General features: G+C 39.2%; 1 non-coding gene across 1 annotated transcript; it reads left to right on the forward strand.

Annotated features, from left to right (window-relative positions):
* Positions 1-6,930: 6,930 nt before the first annotated feature.
* LOC111728192 lies at positions 6,931-7,037 on the forward strand. The gene has a single exon (XR_002775568.1). It is a non-coding gene; the product is annotated as a U6 spliceosomal RNA (small nuclear RNA).
* Positions 7,038-7,273: the final 236 nt, after the last annotated feature.

Below are 7,273 nucleotides of genomic sequence, written 5' to 3' on the forward strand. Positions count from 1 at the left end.
ATCATGCTTTGGTGGTGAAGGCTCTGTAGTGGGATTTGGGGGTCCAGGTGCAGTGCTGAAAACTTGGGGCATGGTGTCTTAGGCCTGGGGGAGTTCTGGAGGCACAGCCTCAGGCTCTGGAGTGAAAACCTCAGAGCTGAGACTCAAGAGGAGCTGCCAGCAGATCCTGTGATCAGGGTCTCTGAGGTGAAAAGTAGGCTGTGCTGATAGCCAATGGCTAGCTGGTCTGATCTGGAGGTCAGGGTCAGGGCCAAGAGGAGGGAGGAACCACAGTGCTCTCCCTACTCCACTCAGGGGCTGCCAAAATGATCACCCCAAGTCTCTCAGTTTGAACCAGATGCTCTCCAGTGCCAGAGCCTCCTAGTGGAAACCAGAGAGGAGCCAGAGGCAGAGCCTCTGAGCAAGACTCTGAACCAGAAGAGGGGCCATGCATATGGCAGCCAACCCAACCTGGAGGGCAGGGTGAGGGCCAAGCAGGCAGGAGGAAGCTGGGGCCGGGAGGGCAGATTTGGGATGAGCAAGCAGCAGAAATTTCTCAGGCACAGAGGTCCTGTGAATGCCAGTCAGGTGTGCAGAGGTTGTTGCTCTGGGACCTAATCAGAGCCTGCTGCTCCCTGGCATGTTGATCTCCAAGCCAGGACTGGGATGGTGTGGGAAGCAAAGCCCCTGAGCAGGTCTCTGAGCCAGAAGCTGGGCCTCGCAAATGGCTGGCAGCTACCTGTAGGGCAGGTTTAGGCCAGGCAGGCGGAAGGCCGTTGGGGTCAGAGGGCAGAATCTCAGCCCAGCAAGCTGCAAGCTGCTCCACAGGCACCAGGGTCCTGCGAACATCATCAGACAGGCTGCAGTTGTCTCTGGACCAAGGGACTGCAGAGCTCTCCAAACTCCACTCAGGGCCTGACACTCACAGAGGGCCTGCTGTCCCTCAGTGTGAAATCTTCAGAGCTGGGACTAGAGTCGAGCTGGAAACCTAAAAATTATTATTTAAAGCCCACTGGTGAGTGTGTACTAAGATGAGGGAAATAAAAAATAGGACAATTTCTTGCAAGAAAAATTCAGTAAAACCATTCAGGGCAGATGTTGAAGATGATAGTAATTATCACTTGCTGAATAGCTATTATTTGCCAGACACTGTGTTAAACACTTAATCTAGATTTTATCTAATTCTCACAACTACCTAAGAAAGCAGGTAGTATTATTTCATTTACAAATGAAAGGTATGAGGCACAGAGGGATTAAGCAACTTGGCGGAGACTATGCACCTGGTAAGGGATGAAACATTCTACTAGGGGGCGGTGCCTGTGACTCACGGAGTAGGGCACTGGCTAGAGGTGGAGGTGGAGGTGGCAGGTTCAAACCCCGCCCTGGCCAAAAACTGCAAAAAAAAAAAAAAAAAAAAAGAAGAAGAAGAAGAAGAAAGAAAGAAAGAAAGTATTCCACATGGTGCCAAGTATCCAGTCACACTGAATTTTTTACTCTATAAATGATCCTTTAACGGTCATCAGAACACTTTGCATGGGCCTAAGTACATAACTGTTTTTTAAGTAACTTATTTGTGTTTCCTTTGACTTTTTAAAAGTTCTTCCATGTCACCTTCCTTCCCTGGGATCCCCTATGTTCTCTGCCCTCCTCAGGTAAAGTTCTATAACTGTGTCAGGCCACAGATGCAGACTGTGTGCAGCAATTGTAAGTGTGTGGGAATAGATAATAATCAAAACTCCCAAACTGTTTTACTGTTACAACCTCCCTGCCTCTGGCAGCCGGGTGTCTGCAGTCCTCCTTTCTTTCCCTGATTACCTTCCCCTAGTTTATTAACTACAGTGGAACAGAAGATGTTGGAGGAGAAGCAGAAGAGATAAAAAGCATGAGAAAGTTTTTACATGGCTGCTGTCGTCATAAATGGCTCTGTATTCTCTAAGACTGTAATATTGACAATGGGACATCTTTTTCCATGGGACATTTTTATTGGCTATTTGGAAATCTCTTTTGAGGGCCTCTCCACTGCCAGTACCTTGATCTGGCTGAATGGATTTGATTCAGGCAGTTAATTACCCTCTCCTAAAATCCTCTGACCCACCTGCACTTCCTTTCTTCTGAGGTCCCTCTATTTAACGGAATCTAGTACAGATGCAATATGGCTGAAGCAGATTGTCTCTAAAACTAGCGGTAACATTGCCCCCTCATCGCCTTGCTCTTTTGTAAAGCAACATTTCCAATTTTTCTCATGAAGAGAAAAATGAAGTCTCTTTTGCTTCCTTTCAAAACTGGAATAAACACAATAAAATGCAACAAAAATCCCTAAAAATCCAACATCTAGATTTTTTGGAAGGTGGTGTTCTGATAATTATCTTTTCTCTTTAAAATTCATGTTTCCTGCTTCTTTGTTAAGTAATCATGGATTATATTTTGGGACATTGTAAATGACGTATTTGTAGCAATTCTGGATTGTTAACATTTGTCTGAAAAACGTGATTGTTTCAACAGATACTTAGCTTGACTGAACTCATACTGCAAACTCTCTCTCACCAGCAGTAAACAATGACTTAAATCTCAGTACCATTCTTTTAGTTGCAGTCAGCCTTCTGGTGCCTGCCCCACACAGGTATAATTCAGGAGCCAGCTAGAAATCAAAAAGAGTTTATAGATAGAGCTGAGAACCCTCTCTCCAACTTGTACCTCTTCTGTCTGGGACTGATTCCTCAATGTCTAGGGGTTACAGTTGCCCTGGACTCATTCTTCTCCAGCCAGGAAGGCTGTAAGCTCTCTCTATTGGACTTTTAGCCTCCTCAACTGGTGCAGTCTGGGGTCTGCCTTCAGTCTAAAAGTTATAAAAATAGGAAACAGGTCCCACTGTTTCTCTTCTTGAAGTATTTTTTCTTTTCTTAAAGTTCTAACTCTCCTTCAGTATCTGCCTGCTGTGTGTCATTATCCAGTTCCTGCAGATAGCTGATCTTTATGTTTTGTCAGAAGTTTATGGTTATCTGTACAAGATTTGATTTAATAGGCATTACTAGTCATACCAGAAGTAGAAAGAATTGTTGATATAATATCAGCTAAATATCAGTTCAGATGTCTGATACCCCCATGACATCCATATATATAAACTGTTCACAAAATGTGTAAGGAAGGTACCATTTCCCTTATTTTAAAAATAAAGAGATTGAGGCTCAAAGGAGTTAAAAGGACTTGCTTTACCAACTAGGGTTCAGGGAGGAAACAGAGTTTAACTCAGAAGATTTATTATCATAGTCTTCAAGTGAAGATTATAATAAACTACCTACAGAGGTCTGGACAACGTTAGAAAAACAAAAAGCGAAGCCAAGGCACCCAGAGATTAGCAGCAGTGGAAGTTGATGCTATTTCCAAAGCTGAAACTGCAACAGGAGGAAAACGTTTGTTGCCAGCATCCAAGGGAGATGCAGCCTCGTAGAAGGAACAGTCAGGCAGGAACTGTGCTTCCAGAGATACTTCACTGATGCACGGGAGAGGAAAGAAAGAAAGTCTGGCCTCTCTCACCTCATGTCTGCTCTCTTCCCAGTGCCTTCCACGGGCTGAATTCTATAAGAAGCCACTGGCAAGGAACCTAGGAAACAGATATCACAGCAGTCAGCCTCTTGGAGGGACACAGACTAAGGCAATAAAGGGTGTATAGATTTGACAAACTATAAACAACCAGCATGCTTGTCTAGGATAAGGTTCCCAGATTTATTCAAGAAAACTAAAGGAAGCTCTGTTAAATATGAATTTTAGATTTAAAAAACTAAGAAATTAATTTTTAGTGTATGTCTCATGCAATGGCGTATACTTATAATAAAAAGAAATTATTTATTTACCTGAAATTCAAATGACACTGAGTGTCCTATCTTTTCCTGGCAACCTAGTCTAGGCCAGGGCGTCAGAGAACCTGACTTTGAATCCAGACCTGACACGTATCTCTACTAGGGCCTCCTTTCTCGTATCCCACAGGTTTGTTTCTTTAATGTGTTCCGTGCCTACCTTGTAAAGCTCGATGTCCCTCACCAGACTGGAAGTTCCTTGAGGAAAAAGATCATGTCTTTTTCATCTGTATATTACTTTTTATCTATCCAAACTCCACTCCTAGAATTTCAACTCTTTTTGTTATTGTTGTTTTGTTTTTGTTTTTGTTTTCTTGAGACAGAATCTCACTATGTCACCCTTGGTAGAGTGCCACAGTGTCACAGCTCACAGCAACCTCAAACTCCTGGGCTTAAATAATTCTCTTGCCTCAGCCTCCCAAGTAGCTTGGACTATAGGTGCCTGCTACAACACCCAGCAATTTTGTTGTTGTTGTTGTTGTTGTTGTTGTTGTTGTTGTTTAGCAGGCCTAGGCCGGGTTTAAACCTGCCAGCCCCGGTGTATGTGGCCAGTGCCCTACCCAGTGAGCTATGAGCACAGAGCCAGCCATGTCTTGTACACGATAAGTGCACAACATGTTTTTGTTGAGCATGTTGAGTCCTTTATGAATTCCTCTTTGCATCTGATTTTTCATTACATGTTACTATACATATAAGGCCTAACTTTGCTAAAATCACATATGGACTTAGATGATAACCAGATGGTAAGCCAATTGTCATGAGTATTCAGGCTCCATTTTCTACCTTTATTTTTCATTATTTTTTTAAAAATTTCATAAGGAGTATATAATATAACTAACTGTTCAGGCATCTTGTTAGTCAGGTTTTATGAAGTTTACATGAATAAGTGACTGAGCATTGAGTTAACACAGACTAAACTAAACAAAAAACAAAAAAACAGAAAACAAAAAAATTCCACAAACTTCAAAAATGTATATTTATCTTCAGAAATGCCTTAACGAGGAAAACCCTGCTCTACTGTATCAGATTAATGAGGCTTCTAATTCCTGTGGAATAAGACCATGTTCCTGAGAATAAAAGCTAACTTTGCTGTTGACTTTTAAAAATTTATATCTTCTAATTCTGAATCAAGTTATCAATAGATATCTTCTTCCAGGATGATTGCAGGACTCCAATATTTATTATTAAGGATCTTTTGCTATTAACATGTGTGTGAATATGTGTGTATATATACAAAATTTAATGAACAATAACTTTTGAATAGGTAAGTGGTTGTCAAGTGTTTTATTTTACCTCTTTATAAAAATTAAAAATTCTTTCTATCTGATGGGATGAATTTTACAGTAATGTTTAAAAAAATCAACAAACCTCAAATCTAAAAAATAAGAAAAGAACCCTATTGCCTTCAGGATTCCTAAAGTGATGTATTTAGGCACTTAATTTCTATCTATATTGAGCAAATAAGTATTTTTATGGAGCAAAAATGAACACTGCAAACAACCTAGGTCATCATATGCTTGTTTGCTAGTCTCAGAAAAAATGATTTTGTGATCTATGTTCTTTAAATTATGGACAGATTTATTTGAGTAATACATGATAATTGAAGTTTCTCAGACCATAATAAAACTCTAATCAGTGTCTTTTAATGAAAAAAGTCCTTGAGTTTAGAATTTATTATCCCAAAGGCTTCCATATGCCTCCTTCATACAACCTTCACCAGTCAGACAATATCATACATTTTTTAGTGTAGGTTATCCATTAAGTGTATTATATCCATTATACAACTTACTCCTCAAGCAACCTTATGAGGCAGATATTATATAATTAATACCATTTTACAGATGAATACACTGAGGCTTAGAGAGTTTATGTAACTTGCTTAAGGTCACTAGTAAGGGTTAGAGGTATGATCAAATGTACATCTATTAAATGACTAAACAAGTGTCCCAAACATTTATACCTCTGATTTCCTAACCTCTGTGACCATATATCACAACAGTAAAAAAATAAAATAAAATAAATTACTGTTATACATATGTTCTACTAGATTAATATTTTATGGACCTGCTATATACAGTATAAAACATCCAAAAATTAAAATTTTAAAAGAACAATGACTAAAATAGCTCTCCAGTATATTCTCAGACCCATCCTCCATAATGACCACCACAATATTCTACCACCAAAGTAAACTCACTCAGAAATTTTTGATCAAAACCCACTTCCACAGTGGCAAAAGGATTAAAAATGTTCACTGCTCTTTTGAAAAATTTTGACACCCAAAATACTACCAGGCTTATCAATACTCTCAATTAACATGAATGGCTTAAATTGTCTGCTAAAGAGGCACAGGTTGGCTGACTGGATACAAAAACTCAGGTCAAATATCTGCTGCATACAAGAATCTCATCTTATCTTAAAGGATAAATATAGACTCAAGGTGAAGGAACAGACATCTATAATCCAGGCAAATGGAAAACAGAAAAAAAGCAGGGGTGGCAATTTTATTTGCAGATACATTAGGATTTAAACTAACAAAAGTAAAGAAAGACAAGAGGATGGGTACTTCATATTTGTTAAGGGAAATAATCAACATGATGAGATTTCAATTATTAACATTTATGCACGCAACCAAAATGCTCCTCAATTTCCTCAATTTATAAGGGAGACACTAACAGACATGAACAATTTGATATTTTCCAGCACCATAATAATTGGAGATTTTAACACCCCTTTGCAGTGTTGGATAGGTCCTCCAATAAGAAACTAAGCAAAGAAATTTTGGACTTAAACTTCACCATACAATAATTTAATTTAATAGACATCTACAGAACATGTCCTAACAAAACTGAATACACATTCTTCTCATCAGCCCATGGAACATCCTCCAAAATTGATCACATATTAGATTATAAGTCTAACTTCAGCAAATTTAAAAGAATAGGAATGATTCCTTATATTTTCTCAGATTATGATGGAATAAAAGTTGAACTCACCAATAACAGGAATCTGCATACTCATACAAAGTCATGGAAACTAAATAATCTTATACTGAAAGATAGCTGGGTCGAAGATGAGATTAAGAAGGAAATTACCAGTGCTTGCCTCGGCAGTATATATACTAAAATTGGAACAATACAGAGCAGATTAGCATGGCCCCTGTGCAAGGATGACATGCAAATTCATGAAGTGTTCCATAATTTAAAAAAAAAAAAAAAAGAAGAAGGAAATTACCAAATTTTTGGAACAGAACAATCATGAAGGTACAAATAATCAGAACCTTGGGGATACTGCAAAGGCAGTCCTAAAAGGGAAATTTATAGTGCTGCAAGACTTCCTCAAGGGAATGGAAAGAGAGAAAGTCAGTAACCTAATGGAACATCTCACACAACTAGAAAAGGAAGAACATTCCAACCCCAAACCCAGCAGAAGAAAAAAAA

Source organism: Otolemur garnettii, unplaced genomic scaffold, assembly GCF_000181295.1.
Source record: "Otolemur garnettii isolate 467f Iridium unplaced genomic scaffold, OtoGar3 scaffold00143, whole genome shotgun sequence".
In the NCBI taxonomy this organism is placed as follows: domain Eukaryota; kingdom Metazoa; phylum Chordata; class Mammalia; order Primates; family Galagidae; genus Otolemur; species Otolemur garnettii.